We start from the raw sequence: 18,830 nt of genomic DNA on the forward strand, positions 1-18,830 counted from the left end.
ACCAGGCTGGAAATGGAAATTGCCTAGGACATGTATATTGTAGATGCTATAATAGCTGAGCTTCATGGGTCCCCACACATCCAAAAAACTGTGTTCTAAGTGGATAAAAATTATAATCACCTTAAAAGAATGTTTTTTTATTATTTTAAAAATCTATGTTTAAACTTCACTATTAAGAGTAGCACAAGGTACTCACCTTTTCAGAATATTTCAGTCCCTTTTAGTGATTTACTCAACTCTGCCTACATTTCTGGATTTGTGCTAGTGATAAATAACTATCTTTAATTTATTATTTCTCTGCTACACAGAGAGATATTAGATACAGGATACTATCTTAAAACTGCTTCTTATCAAATGTTGTGCTGGCATAGACAAGTCACCTACATAATAACATCCATCCATGAGTTTCCCACTCATTTACTTGATCGTCCTCAACATTCTCAGAGAAGGAGGATGCTGAAAGTTTAGAGCTTCCAGAATATAAACACATTCAAGATTTTAAGATTTAGGAAGATAGAGTGGACCCTACAGGCTGTTGAAAATATGGCACATCTGTCCATCAGGTTTATGAAGTTAGCTTCTGCTCGTCCTTCTATAAAGAGAGAGCGGTAAGTAATGGTGCAATGTTATAGCCTACTATCAACAGGCTATGGAAAATTCTAGGGAGAGATGTGACCCACTCTTCAGCAAGTGAGATTGAAGGAGCCCAGTGCCATTGACAGCTGTGGAGGATCTATGTTTAAATAAGTTCAAAGAACTAGTTAAACTCCTTAAAATTTTCCCACCCCTTACCTCTCACTGTCTTTTAACTTCCTTTGCTCTTATGTCCATGCTTGGGATTCTGATAAATCTGGCTTTCCTGCTGCCAACATAAGAGAAGAGAGAATGACCTCATGTGTTTCTCAGTGAGGAACATTTTTATTTGAAGGACTTTAGCTAAACAGGGTACTTCTCTACCCCACAAAAGTATTTTAGAGTGGTAGAATTTCAGTAACTTTGGCACCAGATAAACAAGGGACTTGTCAATAGAGAGCTTTCTCTACTCTGCTCAAATAATACTCTGCATATTGATTACTATGGCTGACAGTAAGATAGGTTCTAATACAGAGCCTTATTAATCCTTACTAAGAACAAGTACCTTTGTGTTTCAGAAACTGATTTGGCATATTGTGGATAGCAAATAAACCGATCCAATACCTGTGCAAAAATTGGTAAACTGCTGAAAACACAATCTGATGAATACTTTAAAAATAATTTCCCTATTCTGAAATTTTAACTTCTGGCTTCAGGAGTTGTGTGAATCACAGAACTTTTAAATCATAAGTCAAATTATAACTTGTAGAGGCCCCTTAGGGGTAATATGATAGTAAGCAATTTTGTTTTTTGTATTGCGGCAATAGATCAAGTCAATAATGTAGTCTTGGCATGTGGGATTTACCCCTGTGCAATTAAATCCCCCAGGGCTATTAGTCTTCATTATTAACCAAAATAATTGCTAAAGGAAGATAAGGTACCTAGGACCTGTGGTGCCACAGAACTTGTAAATGTTCTAAATACACCAATCTGCCCCTCCCTACTTCTCAGTTACTGCTCTGAAGAGGCATTTTAGGACTGCATGTTGCCCAAAGTGGAATATTTAATAGTCTGCCCACCAGGCATAAGAAAAATAATATTTCAAATAAATAACTCTATTAAGAGGAAAGACTAGTAAGCTGATATATTGTATGTGTAGTTCTGCCTGCAGCAGCAGTTGCTAATTACAATTTTTGACATTCTCATTGTTGCCTAATAAATGTGCTAGGTTGGTCAAAACATCATGCTTTATGAAACTGGTGGTATTATGGTCATGTCATCAATATTTAGGAATTGATACTATTTAGTGACAGTATAGAATGAGTAACCTGCCCTGGCCGGTTTGGTTCAGCAGTTAGAGCGTCCACCTGCGGTCCAGAGAGACCTGGGTTCAGTTCCTGCTGGGGGTGTGTGCCTTGGTTGCAGTTTGTCCCCGGCCCTGGTTGGTCATGCAGGTGGCAGCCACTCGATGTGTCCCTTTCACATCGATGTTCCTCTCTCTCTCTCTTCTCTCTCTCTCTCTCTCTCTCTCTTCCACTATCTCCCTCCCACTCTATCTGAACAAAAAATGGAAAAATGTCCTCGGGTGAGAATAAAAAAAATGAATGAGTAACCCGTAACTACTTGTTGGCTATACACGCTCCCAGAGGGAAGTTACAGAGAAAGAATCACACCAGATAGAATGGTTATATATATGTAAGTCAAAATTAACTTTAGACTGTAATAAAGAATTAAAAACATTTATTTGAGCCAAAGGAGCTACAGTCTGGGATACATAGATTCTGGTAACAACTTCAACTGTGTTCCACTGAGACAAAGGGAGGCCAGGTTCCCAATTAGATGTTTTCTGTGAATGACTTACTACATTGTACGGTTTTGATTAGATGGGACAGGTCTTAGTACACTGGTAAAAATAATGAAGCCAGAGTTTCCCTTGTAATAGTTGATTCAGATGGCATGAACAAGCAGGCAGAGTGCGGGAAGCCAGCCTGGGGTTCTTCCCGCATACAGACCCCGCATACAGAGCCCGCATACAGAGTGCGTGAGAAAACCCTCTCATCAAGTGGCTCTTAGACTTACATTATTTGCGAAATTTGAGCTCTCGAAGTCCATCTCAGCAGAAAAATTCCTTCTTGGGGTTCCCATGTATAATATTGCAGGGTAGGACAATTGTGCATAAATGGCTAAAACAGAACCATTATTGTTTGACAGCTACCTAGTCAACTGGTAGAGAAGATAAAATTGACTCTTGTCCTGAATCCCCATTTATCTTAGTGGTACCAAAGGATATGAATTACATATGTCAAAAAACTGGGGAGTAAGAGGCAGTTTCAAGGACTTATTCAGATTGAGGACATTTGATTATTCAGCATAACCAATCTTATTTCCATGGAGAGAAATAGATACTTGGTTTGTATCCTGATACTGAATATTGAGTATTCAGTGAAAGAGAGAACCAATCAGTTATCACAAGTATTTAGTTACCTTAGTAATCTCCTGGCTCCAAATATCATTTATTTTCTCATCTGCTTGCTCAGACTTGGGTAATGGGACCCTTTATGGTAGGTATCACATGTAGAGGGCCCCACTATGCCTGTCCTCTGGTCATCCTGTGGAGTTTGTGGAGCTGGGAGAAGGTGCTCCTTCAAAGCCTGAGCACCCTCCTTCAAACCATGCTCCAGGTTCTTTCTGGAATTCCTATTCAAATAGCTCTGAGTAAATATCCAAGACCCATGCAATCCCTCGGCTAACCATTCTCCCAGGATTATTATGTCAGTGATGAAGAAAACAAAACAAAAAAGCCAAAATAAAAATATCTACAGTAAAGAGAAGACATAATTTCATAGATGCAGGGCATTTGTTTCATGTATTAAGAATTAGAAAAATACAGCCCTGGCTGTTTTGGCTTAATGGTTAGAGCGTTGACTCACGGACCAGTGAGTTGCGGGTTCCAGTCAAGGGCACGCACCTCTGTTGTAGTTCCACCCTGACCCTGGTCGGGGCGTGTGGGAGGCAACCAGTCGATGTGTCTCTTTCGCATCGATGTTTCTCTTTCTCCTCCTTCTGTCTTCCTCCCTCCTACTCTGTCTGAAGATAAATGGAAAAGTATTCTCAGGTGAGGATTAAAAAAAAAAAAAAAAAGAGCCCTGGCCAGTTTGGCTCAGCAGTTGAGCACAGGCCTGCAGACCAGAGGGTCCCGGCTTCGGTTCCCACTAGGGGCATGTACCACCAAAAAAAAAGAAAGAAAGAAAAATACAAATAAAGCATAATTAATAATAATTTTTTAAAAAATTTTTTCTTCATTAATGTTAGAGAGAGAAGAAGAGAAAGAGAAAGAGAAATAGAAACATCAATGAGAGAGAACCATGATGGGCTCCCTGAATGCCTCCCATTGGGGATTAGACCCACAACTCCGGCATGTGCCCTGACTAGGAATCGAACCAGCAACCTCTTAGTGCATAGGTCAATGCTCAGCTACTGCGCCAAACCAGCCAGGCAATAATGCTTTTTTTTTTAATTAATTAATTTACTTTTGTTACACATGTTTCTCCTTTTCCCCCCACTGATTCTCCTCTCCCCTCCTCCCTGCCCTGTCCCTAGCTTTGTTGTTCATGTTCATTGGTCATGCATACATGAACATAAGTTCTGTGGTTTATCCCTCCCCCCACACTCCCTCTTCTGGGGATTGTTAGTCTGTACCCCACTTCCATGTCTCTGGGACTACCCCATTCCTCAGACTATTATGTTCTTTATATTCCACAAATAAGTGAGATCATACGATACTTGTCTTTCTCTGTTTGGCTTGTTTCGCTTAGGATAATACTTTCCAGGTCCTTCCATGTCATCTCAAAGGATAAGAGATCTTTCTATCTTACAGCTGCATAGAACTCCATTGTGTATATGTACCATTGCTTTTTTTATCCATTTGTCTACTGATGGACATTTGGGCTGTTTCCAGATCTTAGCTATTGTAAATAGTGCTGCTACAAACATGGGGGTACATATATTCTTTCTGATGGGTGTTTCAGGCTTCTTAGGGTATATTCCTAGAAGTGGGATTACTGGGTCAAATGGCAGTTCAATTTTTAATTTTTTGAGGTAACAGCATATTGTTTTCCATAGCGGCTGCACCAGTCTGCATTCCCACCAGCAGTGCACTAGAGTCCCCTTTTCTCCACACCCTCGTCAACACTTGTTGTTTGATGATTTGTTGATGGCAGCCATTCTGACAGGTGTGAGGTGATACCTCATTGTTGTTTTAATTTGCATCTCTCTGATGATTAGTGATGTTGAGCATTTCTTCATATGTCTCTTAGCCACTTTTATGTCCTGTTTGGAGAGGTGTCTATTTAGTTCCTCTGCCCATTTTTTTATTGAGTTCTTTGTCTTCCTTTTGTTGAGCTGTATGAGCACTCTATGTATTTAAAAAAAATTAACCCCTTATCTGATGTAAGATTGGCAATTATGCTCTGTCATAGAGTGGGTTGCCTTTCCATTTTGGTGGTTGTTTCTCTTGCTGTGCAGAAGATTTTGAGTTTGATGTTTCCCATGTGTTCATCTTCTCCTTTGTTTTTGTTGCCTTAAGTGATGTATCAGTGAAAATTCTGCTGCATATGATGTCTGAAATTTTGTTGCCTACATTTTCTTCTAGGATTTTTATGGATTCATGAGTCACATTTAAATCTTTCATTCATTTTGAGTTTATTCTGTGTATGGTATAAGTTGATGGTCTAGTTTAATTTTTTTGCATGTAGCTATCCAATTTATTCAACATCATTTATTAAAGAGGCTGTGTCTGCTCCATTTTATGCTCTTGCCCCCTTTGTCAAATATTAATTGAGCATATTTTGTTGGGTCCATTCCTGGGTTCTTTATTCTGTTCCATTGATCTATCTGCCTGTTCTTGTCAGGCAATAATGTTTTAAAGGTCAAGTAAACCAAACATTTCTACGCAAACTCAATTATCATCTTCATTAACAGCAATTTAACTGTAAGTAACCAAAAATCTTACTGAACTCCTTATTTATTCTATAGTAATAAACATGATATAAAAATACGGTGATATAATTATGAGAGATGATATTGAAAGAAAATAATAAATTTTTAGAGGCAGTTAAATGGTGGCCTAAATTGGTTCATGTTCTAAATCACTGGAATCTGTGAATATGTTATTAAGCAGATGGAAAAGGGGTCAGAGAAATGTTTGTTGCAGGTGTGGAAGATGAAGGAAGAAGCTTTGAGAAGAGGGATGTAGCAGACCTTTAGAGACTGAAAATGCAAGGAGATGTTCTCCCGGGTAGTCTCCAGAAAGTGCCATAGTTCTGCAGACACTTTGATTTTAGCCCACTAGGACCTGTCAGAACTGTAACTTACAGCAATGAAGACAGTACATCTGTGTTGTTTTAAACCCCTGCACCTGTGGTAATTTGTGGTGACAGCAGTGAAAGATCAATAACTCAGTCAAGAATGTATCACTAATTAACAAAGTCAGTAAGTCTAAATATTTTTGGATAATCCTTGTCTTAGAAATTACTGCAAAATTATTTATTTAATTTAATAGAAGAAATGTGAATATAAATGATTAATAATTATAATAGCTGCCATTCATTAAACACATTTACTATACGCCACAAGTATGAGGACTATTTTAGATGCATTCTCCTGTGTAATCTGAAAGCAATCTTAGGAGGTAGTTATTTATAACCTTATTTTATTCACAAAGGAATTTAATCATAGAGACTATACATTTTTCTGTACAAAAAGCATACTTTTTACAACTAGTATAGCACATATAATGCCATTGTATCTGTCTGACCTAAACATCATTGCTCATACCTTATGTTTCTCTCAAGGCTAGGGATGTCAAAGTAAGAGAAACTTGTGATGGACCATAAAACCAGTTAAACACAGAGAAAATAACAAATACCGAAAATATTCAGGAAGATGTATAACATTAAAATTATGACAAGCACTTGCTTATATATTTCTAAATTAAATTTTTATTATTATGAAATAAAAATGGAGAAACAAGGAAAGGAAGTAAATAAGTTAATTTTTTTCTTATTATAATGGTAAAAAAGTCAATAATTTGTTTCTAAAGTTGACAATTAGATAAAAACAATTTTAAGTATTTTCACTTCAAGTATTATCTGGTTATCAAATTCTGATATAGTCTTTTCCAATTTATTAAAACAACATATTTACCATAGTAAACACAGGAAACAAAGAAGCATATACAGCAGAAATCATAAAACAATGTTTCAAATATATCAAATAGACTCATTAAAACAATGTATATAATTGTGTTCCATCTGTGGATTAGAGTGAAATGAATTCTGTGAGCAGATCAGAATTTCTACTTGAATCCCAAAAAGAATCAATTCAATTGGAGAAACAGAAAATATATCACAAGTAAATTCCTACTCAGTTAACATTCAAAAGTATTTCCTTTTACACCAAGAGTACTCTTGCAGTCTAAGCAAAAATGTACAAACAGGAAAACCTAAATAAAATCACCATCAGAGATCTTTAACAATTTATTTAAATTGAAGTCTGGGTAAGAAAATCATGATAAGCTATCTTGCTCCCTGCCAGGTTGCCCTGCTTTGTGAGAGGCAGGGATGCTCTGAATGTATATGTGGGTGGGTAGAAGGTACAAAATTGAAAAAAATTCAGTCAATGGACAATTGGAATCTATATTACGTTCTCCTAAATACTTATGACCAAATATCAGACAAAGTCACTTAAACCTCCTATTCAAGTAAAAAATGATCACATAGAGAAGCAAAACCAAAAATAACCTTTTTCAGGACAAAGGGGTTTAAATTGTTCCAATATGCAATTCACATTAAATGTGCAAATATCATGAGATTTTGTGCTGAACAGCATAGCACCAAAACACACAAAGATCTGTGACTTTAACAAAATTTTCTTAACTTTACCAAATTAGAAATTGAAACATAAAAACAAAGGTCTAGTAAATATTAAAGTAACTGAAAATACTTATTTGTTACATTTTGATGCTTTTACTCTCTCATAATATAGTCTATTTCCTGGACCAATTAAGTTATTACAAAAATAATCATGTATTAATTATTGAGAAAGTACAATTCAATTCTGGGGGAAAAATAATATAACTAAAAGTTGAAAAATATTTTTAAAAAGAACAAATTATTTGCATATATATTTCAGAAATGGTTTGAAAATAAAATAATGGTTTATTTATATTATTTTTATCACATAATAAATTCTTAAACATACTAGAATGTAAAATTATCTTTTTTATATATTGTGATAGCATAGTTTAATAATTATACCTTTATAATAAATTTTACTTTCAATGTTTTATTCTTTTTTTCAGAATTCTCTATATAATTATCACCTTCTCATCACTTGAGATATTTTGGAATGATTCTGTCAAATAAAAAGAAAAAAAGCAAGGGTATGAAACGCTACAGTTACATAAAAAATATAAACAGTTTGAAGACAAATGACATTTATTGTAATTAGTCTTCTCATTTATAGATATAACATAATATATATATAATATATACTCTATAATATATAGCATAATTTAACATAAATTAACACACAACATCTAACATAGAATATATAATATAACATATAATATATAATATGTAATACATAATATATAGTATGTAGTATGTAGTATATAATATACATTTATATGATACATGATATATATAATGTATAATGTATATTAGACTTAATATAATTTATATATTAACTATGTTGTGAGACTATATACAATAAATATATCTACTAAATATTCTGTTATATTTTGTTATATTCATTCTTCTTAGGTGTAGATATAAGTAGTTTTTGTTGTTATGAACAGAATAGTTTTTTCTTTTCTTTTTTAAGTAGTCCAAATAACATAACAGGAATAAATGAACAATTAGCATATTTATATTTAGTACTGCTGCTTTCAACAGAGCATGTACACTCTTTATAAACCCAAGAATAATTGTCCTGCTAAGACAGAAAAGACTACATTTTTTTTTTTTAATTTCAGAGAATTTTGAAAGACAAAAATTGTATAGGCCAAATTGCTTTAGAAAAATGAAGCAAAATTTGAGATATTTCACAGAAATATAAAAAACTAAATAACTTGAACTTCTGGAATATAATTTAAATAAGTATTCTTATGTGTTGAAAATATTGAAATGAAGTGGTAGTGTTCCGGTCTGGGTTCCTGTCTCGCAAAATCAAAGAATGAGTTCACAGACAAAGGGGTAAATGAAAGGAAAGTTTATTTGAAAGATGGACAGACTGTCTACAGCAGGGAGGGGACTCAAGTGGGTTGCTAGTGAGACTCTGTTGTCCAGATATATACTTTGCTAGCCTCTGATTGGTCTTTTCAAAGAATTCTGCCTTAACAACCATATATTTTAAAACTTGTGTTTCCTGCCTGAATGAGTTCAGTCCTAGGTCATCTATAGAGGCCTTAACAGCTTCCCTTTTTTGATAATTTCAACACCTCCAGACTATTAGTGAGGAGGAGGGGAAATGCCCTTGGAACAACGTTATGCTTGCTTTTGGTTTCTCTCCCAAATCCAACCTTGGTTTCTTATAATTTTTTCTAAGGTTAACCTGGCTTCCTGCAATAGAAACACATTATAGTTTCGCAGCAGAACTCATTCAGCAATTCTGTTGTTGTTATATGTGTTCCTTCAGGAGAGTCTTTTTTTTTCTTTTTTCTTTCTTTATTGATTTTAGAGAGAGGGAGGGAGAGATGGAAACATTGATGAGAGAGAACATTGATTAGCCACCTCTGCCTCCTGTATGTCCCCCACTGGGTATCAGGCCTACAACTTGGGTATGTCCCCTGACAGGGGAATCAAACCAGCAATCTCTTGGTGCATGGCTCAATGCTCAACCACTGAGCCAAACCAGCTGGGCCCAGGAGCTTCTAAATTGCATTCTTATAAAAGGGGCCTGGGAATTGCGGCCTTTGAGTCATAATTTTCCATGCTGATTTCAGTTGTATTTTAAGATCTGTAGAGTCTGAATAAACCTCCAGATATACTGTATCCTAGGTTACCTGCCTGTGCGCTGAGCTCCAAGTCATCTCAAACTTCCTATGTATCTCAACCTTCCCTTCCCATGGACCCTTCCCTCACTGCCTAACCTGCCTCTCTCTCCTCAATATTTTAATTGAATAAGTATTTTATGGATAATTTCTCCTTTGTTTATAAATTTTTTTGTTTGTAGACATTTTTATATAAAATATGGACTCTTTTTTCTGTACAGAGAAAATACCTTTCACAAAATTTTAAATAAATTTATATAGTAAATTTAAATTTATATACAAAATTATTTTGTGGTAAATGCTTAACCATGTGCAAGTTACTTTAACATAAGCAATTTAATTGAGATAAAATTGTTAATAAAATGTATAATTTTTCAGTTATTTGACAAGAATTATAAAAATGTACATTTTAGGGTGCATTTATTTAATTTTCTGAATTTTGATATAATTAGTAACTGTTACTCAAATCACATTATTTTCTTAACTCTTACTATACACAAACCATTGCTCTGGCCACTATGTGAGAGATTAAAACGGAAAAACCCATTCCTTATTCTCAAGGATCATACTACAATTATATGTGAAATGCAAATCAATAAAAATATAAATGATATATTTCTGTTTTTTACTGTTACTAATGACAAAATTAGCAGACTACAATTATACAACTGTTTGTTACACATTTAAATGTCAAAATTCAACTAATTTTTGGAATGAGGTGGAATAAATAAAAAATAATTTATGTTTAGATAAATTTATATCATATTTAGGAAAAAATATTGGTTAAGGAAATATTATAATCACAACTGCAACACATTTTGTACAGGAGTGTATGTGTGGCTTAAGGGTTAAGAATATTGACTAGAATCTTACTTCAAAAGTTAAATCCTGGCTATGCCACTTACTAGCTCTGGACACTGACCTCTACACTTTGCTATCATTACTATATAACGGGGATGATGAGCTTAATAGTACTTATCATGAGATTGTTTTGAGTCTTATGAGTTTATATTTGAAAAGCGGTTAAAATACGGATTGGCAAAATATGTGTCTGCATTATTATTATTATTTATTGTGATGGTAGAAGTAATAAGAAGTGAGCTTGAATTCTTGAGTGAGTTTCTGGAAGCTTCCTGAATTCATACTCTATATCACTTTAGCCCAGCAGTTATAATCTATGTTGGGGGAGAGTCTGGAATAGGATTTAGCACAGATTGCCCCTTTAAGCAAACTATGTGTCTTTTCTTATTTTTTTTACAGTAGGTTTCTGAAACAACGAAGAAAACTGTATTGTAGATGTTGTTATGGAAGGTAGCATGATTCGATAAATTTAAAACTCAATGAATCTCAAATGTGATTCTCAATTCAGTGACAGCAGATGTTGAAACATTGAGAAAGGCCCTCTTGAGAGTCAGTTTTGCACTTAAACACAGAGCAAATTATCAAGCAAACTCAGCACTAGAAGAAAAATGTAGACTGGTTTTACTGTAATGACTTTATAAATAATAGCTCTAACTATAGATGGTGATTATTATAATAGATCACTTCAGAAAATGTACTCTGCAGTGAACAATAGATAATGATCTTTGATTAGATTGTTTTTAAATTTTAACAATTTCTAAGAAACTGCCTCAATAAATTAGAATGGACAGAAGCAGCAAAATGGAAAAATAAAAATATTTTCATAACATGTAATGGGAAGGTACCTTAAAAAAATCTTTGAAAATAAAGTCTACAGGGATTTGTAACTCCCACACCCACAACAGAGATTCTGATTAACTAAATCTGGGGTGAGGCCAGACAGAATTTATTCTATTTTAGCAAGTACCTGATTCTCTGAGCCTGATGGTGTAGGGTCCAGACTTTGAGAAACACTGTCCAAGTAACTGTGGGTGTTTCTGTGTTCTCAAGTGAGAAACCTTTGTTGGAATCAGCTGGGTCAATAATCAAGAAAAGAGAAGCAGAAAAAGAACCAAAAAAAAAAAAAATATGAAACAAATAAATACAAACTATAGAAAATATTAACTTGAAGTAGGTATTTTGCAAAGCTTCTTCCAGGTAATTATTTGTTGTTATTATTTTTTACTTTTAAAAAATGTGTTTTTATTGATTTTAGAAAGAGAGAGGAAAGGAGAGGGAGAGAGAGAACCATTGATGGGCTGCTTCCTGCACTTTTCTCCACTGGGGGGTCAAGCCCACAACCCGGGCATGTGCCCTGACTGGGAATCAAATCACTGACCTCTCAGTGCATGGGACAATGCTCAACCAACTGAGCCACATTACAGGTAATTCTTTAAATTTGCTGTGATTTAATAACTGAGATGGACCAGAAAAACACACGGAGATAGCATTCACACTGAAAATTATTTAAATGTTTAATGAAAAAGGAGTAGTTTAGAGTTCTTATGAAAACCATGACATATTTGGCAATTATAAAGAAACATGGGAAATATTTAACAATATGTTGTTATTTGATTAATATTTGGAAACAAACATAATATATATGCAAGTACATGTAAAAATAATTTGTAAAAATTGTGGAAATTGAGTTATGGGTAATATTTTTATTTTTTAGAAATTATTTCTAATTATATGTAATTATTTTAGAAGCATGTATGTCATTTTGATTAATAATTTGTTCAAAATAGGCACCTATCATTTTACTACATCTATTGTCATTTCTTTTCAAACACAGTGAATTTTTAAATATACACAGTCTCAAATATCAACTATCTTTGAAAACCCATACTTTGCTACCTAAATATTTCTGAGTGGATGCTTCTTCAGGTAATTATTCAAACATAAAAATATGAATCAGAGAATGTGATTATTATTACTATAGAAATAGATGAACTATATATACACACAAACTTATATATCTATATACACACACATAATTACACAATTTTGTGTCTATGTGTGCTGTATGCTTCGTATTAACTGACATACAGTGCTGAATGTAAAAGTTTTGTGGCATTCCTTTGAGTATATGTAAGATCAATGACTTAAAAAGTAGAAGAAAAGACGTATTTTATGATGCTGTCTTCTCCAAGGCATATTTCTAAGTGGTAGATAAAACAATTGAAGAATGTATGAAAATCATATTTTTAAATGGTCCATTCAGCAAACTTTCTCTGAAAGATGAGTTCATAGTGTCATATTTCTGCCTCTTTTAAACCTTATTTTGTCCCCGGAAGGGTGTGAAGACCACATTTTGAAATGTGTAGGCAAGGGGATCGACCTGAGGCTTAATGAGCTTACTTTCCAAAGCCTTCTCCTCGCCTTTCAGTTTCAGTAAAGAACAGTAATTACAGGGTAAAATGAGCCCTTCATGATCATGAAACATTGCTATATTGATCTCTTAAGCCCATTAAATATGGAAGTTTAAATCCATGTACCCAAGCAACATATTAGAAATCCTGGTAATTTAGAAAGATTATAAATCTGAATGTGGAAGACTCGAAGGAAGGAGTCATTGATCTTTGTAATGTTCCCAGGGAGGCAGCCATAAGATGTTCCAGTGCCAGACAATCACAATTACATCTTCATTCTTCATTTCAGGAGAAAGCAACAGCTAGATGGATAGCCTCTGTATTCCACCATCAAGATTGAAGTTCCTTTTTTTTTTTTTAAGTAGGGAAGAATAAATCAGTATCGCTCGGTCATTGTGTTTTGTACTCCTTGGAATGCAATATTTTAGCTGTGGTAGGCAGAAATTTTTAAATGTCCCTCCAAAGATGTCCGGCTCTCATCCTAGAACCTGAGAAATGATATCATGCTATAATTGTTGTGTTATATAGCACAACTGATCTTAAAGTAGGGAAATTGTCCTTTAGTATCCATGCGGGCCCTGTTCACCACCTGAGCCCTGGAAAACAGGGAGCTTTCTTTGGCTGGCACCGAAGGGAAAGTCAGAGAGATAGAAAGTCTGAGGAAGACTCAGCATGTCGTTGTCTTTTGAAAGAGTCCCATGAGAAGAAATTACAGTAGCCTTAAGGAGCAGAGGGAGGCCTCTGACAACCAGCAAGGAACACAGATCTCAGTCCTACCCAGCAAGGAACTTGATTCTGTCAACAACTTAAATGGAGTTGAAAGAAGATCCCTTCTAGAACTCTGATATTGCCCTCCAGCGCAGAACCCATCTGAACTCCTTTAAAATGACCTTTGAAACTGGGAGTTGATAGATGAATATTGTCTTAAACTAAGTTTGTGGTAATTTGCAACACAGTAATAAAAACTAAAATATAGCTTGAATAGCTTGAAAGATTTATTCTCATTGTGATTAAATTTAATGTTCTCTCTATATAAATATTATATATATTAAAGACAAGAGAGTAGTAAAATTGGGTAATTACTGTTGTTCAAGGGACATCTCTATTTTTAGTTAGGATGTGCTTTTCTTTATAACAGTGACCCATGTTATACTTTTGGTATGTATATGTGTGGTGTGCAGTCAAAGGGTTAGATGGCTTAGCGTGGTGGCAGGTTACCCAACCAGAAGCCTTCACCGCTCGGTCAGTGCCTTTCCATTTCACTCCTCTATGTGATGTGTTCACTTACTCATCTACATTGTTTACCATCACCAGGAAAAATAAAGGCAGAAAGACAGAGAGGACTTGACACAAAATAGATGTCTAATAAATATTAGATTTTATTTGTGATCTTTGGATTTTTCATAGTACCTAGAATTATGCCTTATATATAACTGATGCAATACATATTTTAGAAACATACATGAATTACCTACTCGGTGTATAAATTTAGATGGTCCTCACGTAGGTTTTCATTGGTTTGGTTTCACCTTAATTTCAAGAAAAGGGATAGATTGCTTGCAGATCAAGGAATAATAACCAATCAGACCACTGTGACTTAAATTCAGTGCGTGTAAAGCACGGCTACCTTTGCTCTCACCATCTTGGATGTTGTAGGACAGGCCACATCTGCTTTTCCATCCAAATGTCCTACATGTGAAGTGGTCACGCCCTAGTCCTTGCTGCTGCTCTTCGCTCAGAACTCTTTGTAGCTCCGCACGCCTCTGCCGTAGTGTTGCTTTCAGACCCATTAGCATCTATGCCTCTGGCGTGTAATTGCTGTTATTAATTACTACAGCTATTGGTGCTCTTTTAGGCCCCACGAAAGCAACCCAGATGGTGTCAACTGACTTATCTGTGGCCTCAAATTCCTCCGCACACTGTTGCGTCTGATGGCAGTGCTTTGTCATCTCCTCCTGTTGAACTCTGGATCTCCCACTTTTCTAAGTGTAGAGGAGTCTTTGCAGGTGGGATGGAAAGAGGGTTCAATGGAAACATTGAATCTGAGTGGAATCAAATGCATCTGTTTCCTGAACCTAGAACTGCCACCTTTGACCCAAGGAGCTCCCTTTTCAATTTTAGTTTATGCTGTCAGACACACTTTTCACTTTTTAGGGGATTTCTTTCAAGCACACTTTATTTCATGCATTTTTTTTTTTTAAACAATCAGTGTTTCCATTGAATATTCAAATATGTTGGTACATTGGTCAGTGACTAAATCCCAATTATAGCCATGATATTTCAGAGGATATAATTAAAAGTGTATGCATTTAGCCAGGCCAGTGTGGCTCACTGGTTGAGCAGAGACCCACGCACCAGGAGGTCGCCGGTTCAGTTCCCAGTCAGAGCACATGCCAACTGGGGGGCATGCAGGAGGCAGCCAATAGATGTTCTTTCTCATCAATGTTTCTATCTCTCTCCCTCTAAAAATTAATAAAGAAAAAAAATTCTTAAAAAAAAGTTTATGTAAAAAAAGTGCATGCATTTATATCTCCAGTACATTTTAAAGTAGTTAAGAATTTTTATTCTGCTTAAAACACAGAGAAGCCCTGGCCAGTTTGACTCAGCAGTTAGAGCATCAGCCCGTGAACCAAAGGGACATGGGTTCAGTTCCCAGTCAAGAGCACATGCCTGGGATGCAGGTTCAAATTCCTGGTCCTGATCGGGGTTGTGCAGGAGGCAACCAACCAATGTGTCTCTCTCATATCGATGTTTCTCTCTATCTTTCTCTCTCTCACTTCCTTCCACTCTGTCTAAAAATGAATGCAAAAACTATCCTCCAATGAGGATTAACAACAACAACAGAACTTTAAGTTATAAAACTGTCTAAGATAGTTTTCTAGATTCACTACATGTACTCCTCTTATTTTTTTTATTTTTTATTTTATTTTTTACTTTTTACAAAAAGTGTAAATGGTTTTTATTATTTGTAACATAGGCACAATTATTTAAAGTTAATAAATTTTTATTTAAGGAATTCCACATGTTCTGAGTCTTTCCACACACTGACTTAGTTTCTCCAGAGTTTGACTCCTTAATCCCTTTTTTGGCTCAATCCAGTTGTCATTTCAGTCAGTCCTAAATAACAAGAGTAAAGATGATCGTGTGATCACAAACTATCTGGTCACTAGCAACCTAGAAGGATTAGACACAGGACATCTGCAAGACTCCAGAGATCTAAGGCAGCTATGTAAAAATTACCAATGCTTATTTCAAAATCACATATAGCTTGTGTTGTATTTATATTGGACAGTGTTAATCTAGACAATGAAAACAAGGGTTAAGAAAATGTTCCCAATAGGCTGAATGCTACCAATGTAGCAGGGGAAAAAAAAAAAAACCTAATGGGAAAATATTTTGTGGTCATGTCCATGTACTCCTTTTAAATACAATTTTTTGACTGATTAAGTATTTGTTAGTATTTTAACAAGCAAGCATTTGCTTGCAGAGCTAAGTGATATATTAAAATGTAAGTTCTCCTGAGTACAAGCCTTGAGTTTCTTGAATGGTATCTTTATAATTATGTGAAAAGTTGTGTGTTCTTTGTTATCCATTCTTTTTTTATATACAGAGATCTAGCAATATATTTCACCCTGTTTTCCCATTCTTCTGTACGCTGGCATACAAATTTTTACTGTGGACATGTTTTCTTTTTTGGCTAAACACCATCCTAATGAATTCCACAATAAGTTATCATCATGCTGATACTGTACCTTAGAACACGTCACATTCCAATTAAAACATAAGTCTTTGTTCATTTGGCCACCCAAGAAGATTTAATACATTTTGATTTTTAAATTTATTCTATGTGTCATGAAGCATTTTCATCCAGGAAAGCCTTTCATTATAAACTTTTTTTTTTCTTACCAAATGTGAGGGAATGTCCTTAAATTCTAAATCTCTTATAATTTATATGAATAAAAAGATTTAGACACTTAGATAGTTCTAAAAAATTATAGACCATCTTTTTATTCAGCAATTAACAACTGTTCAATAAAAAGGAGAATTTTTTTTTTTTTTAACTTGGGTCAGTTTCCAAAGTTGGCTTTCCTTTCATTATCACATATGTTCATAGCCTGTTAAATACTAACAACAATTCCAGGTCTATGATCTGACTATTGTTTTTCCTCATGGTATGTACATTGAACACTAATATGTATGACTTATTGCCCAATATATGTGTGCTATTGTGTATACTGAGGTTGAATTCATTCACAGGGTTTCAACAAAAATGTATTGTCCAGTTTTGAAGTCAATCAAATCCTGTGTCAGAAAGACAAATCCTGCTAGAACCGAAAAATGGCGGCGGAGTGAACGGAGCTACACAGACCGTCTCCCAGAACCAAACTGGAATTTCAACTATAACACAGACAAATCGATGGGAAAAACCAACAGAAAAGCAGCTTGCGAGGACCATACAACGAGGGACACTGACTCCATCCCGGTAGGCTTGCGAAGGCGCGAGACGGGGCTGGGAGCCCACGGGCAGCTCGGCAGCGGCCTTAGCTGGGAGCGGCGCCCTCGGGTTACACTCCCAGGCGGCCCCACAGCGCAGCCGGGACAGAGGCTGAAACAGCCACAGCCACTCACCTTGGGCTCCGGCGGAGGGAGGGCAGACTGGACTGGAACTGTGTCAGGACACTCGGGGTTTGGAGGGCACTCAGAGCTTTGGCTCAGTGCAGCCACTCAGGACGGTGGCCACATTGCTCCTTCCCAGGGCTCTGAGCAGAGGCAGCAGCCCCTCCCTCGGAGATCCAACCCCACCCTGTGGGCCATTGAAGTGCTAATTGAGGCTCACTAACAACCAGCATCTGCCCCACCCTCCTGAAAGACCCTTGGCTGAGCACCAGAGGGAGTTTTTCAATCAACTGACAACCCAAAACTCATCAATTAACCTAGACTGCTAGCCTCCAGGCAAAAAGCCAGAGGATAACAGTACATTTCCTGGGCTGGCAACTTTAACCAGGAAAGTAAGACTTGACAGTGGTGTTCAACGCGGGTCCTCCCTCGCTCATCTAAACACAGGAGAGGGAGCCACAAACAGCAGAACACCAACACCTACAGGGAGAACTTGACAGGCTCCAAAGCCCACAGTGATAGCTAAAATGGTGAAACACAGAAACAGAAGCCAAATGAAAGAGCAAGACACCTCCACCGAAGATGAGATCAATGTGGAGCAATTAGGCATGTTAACAGAGCTAGAATTCAGAGCCATGATCTTGAGGAAGCTGAACAGCATGAGTAAGGATATAGAGACACTGAAAATAAGCCAAATGGAAATTAAAAACCAACAAGAAGAGATAAAAAATGACATATCCGAAATGAAAAACACATTGGAAGGTTTAAAAAGCAGAGTAGGGGAAGCTGAGGACCGGATCAGTGAATTAGAAGACAGGGTAGAAAAAATCACCCAATCAGAAAAACAAAAGGAAAAAACTATTAAAAAACAGGAAGACAGCTTAAGAGAACTCTGGGACAACTGGAAACGTAATAATATTCGCATCATAGGAGTCCCCGAAGAAGAGGAAAAGGAGCAAGGGATAGAGAATATATTCAAAAAAATAGTGAGATAAAACTTCCCTAATTTAGTGAAGGAAGAAGGCATTCAAGTTCAAGAAGCACAGAGAGTCCCAAGTAAGAAGAACCCAAACAGGCCCACACCAAGACACATAGTAATTAAAATGCCACAAATTAAAGACAAAGAGAGAATCCTAAAAGCAGCAAGAGATAAGCAACAGGTTACCTACAAAGGGAACCCCATAAGGCTCTCAGCTGACTTCTCACAAGAAACACTACAGGCCAGAAGGGAATGGCATGAGGTAATCAAGGTCATGAAAAACAAGAATCTGAATCCAAGACTAATCTACCCAGCAAGGCTATCATTCAAAATAGAA

Source organism: Molossus molossus, unplaced genomic scaffold (genome assembly GCF_014108415.1).
Source record: "Molossus molossus isolate mMolMol1 unplaced genomic scaffold, mMolMol1.p scaffold_m16_p_5, whole genome shotgun sequence".
Taxonomy (NCBI): Eukaryota; Metazoa; Chordata; class Mammalia; order Chiroptera; family Molossidae; genus Molossus; species Molossus molossus.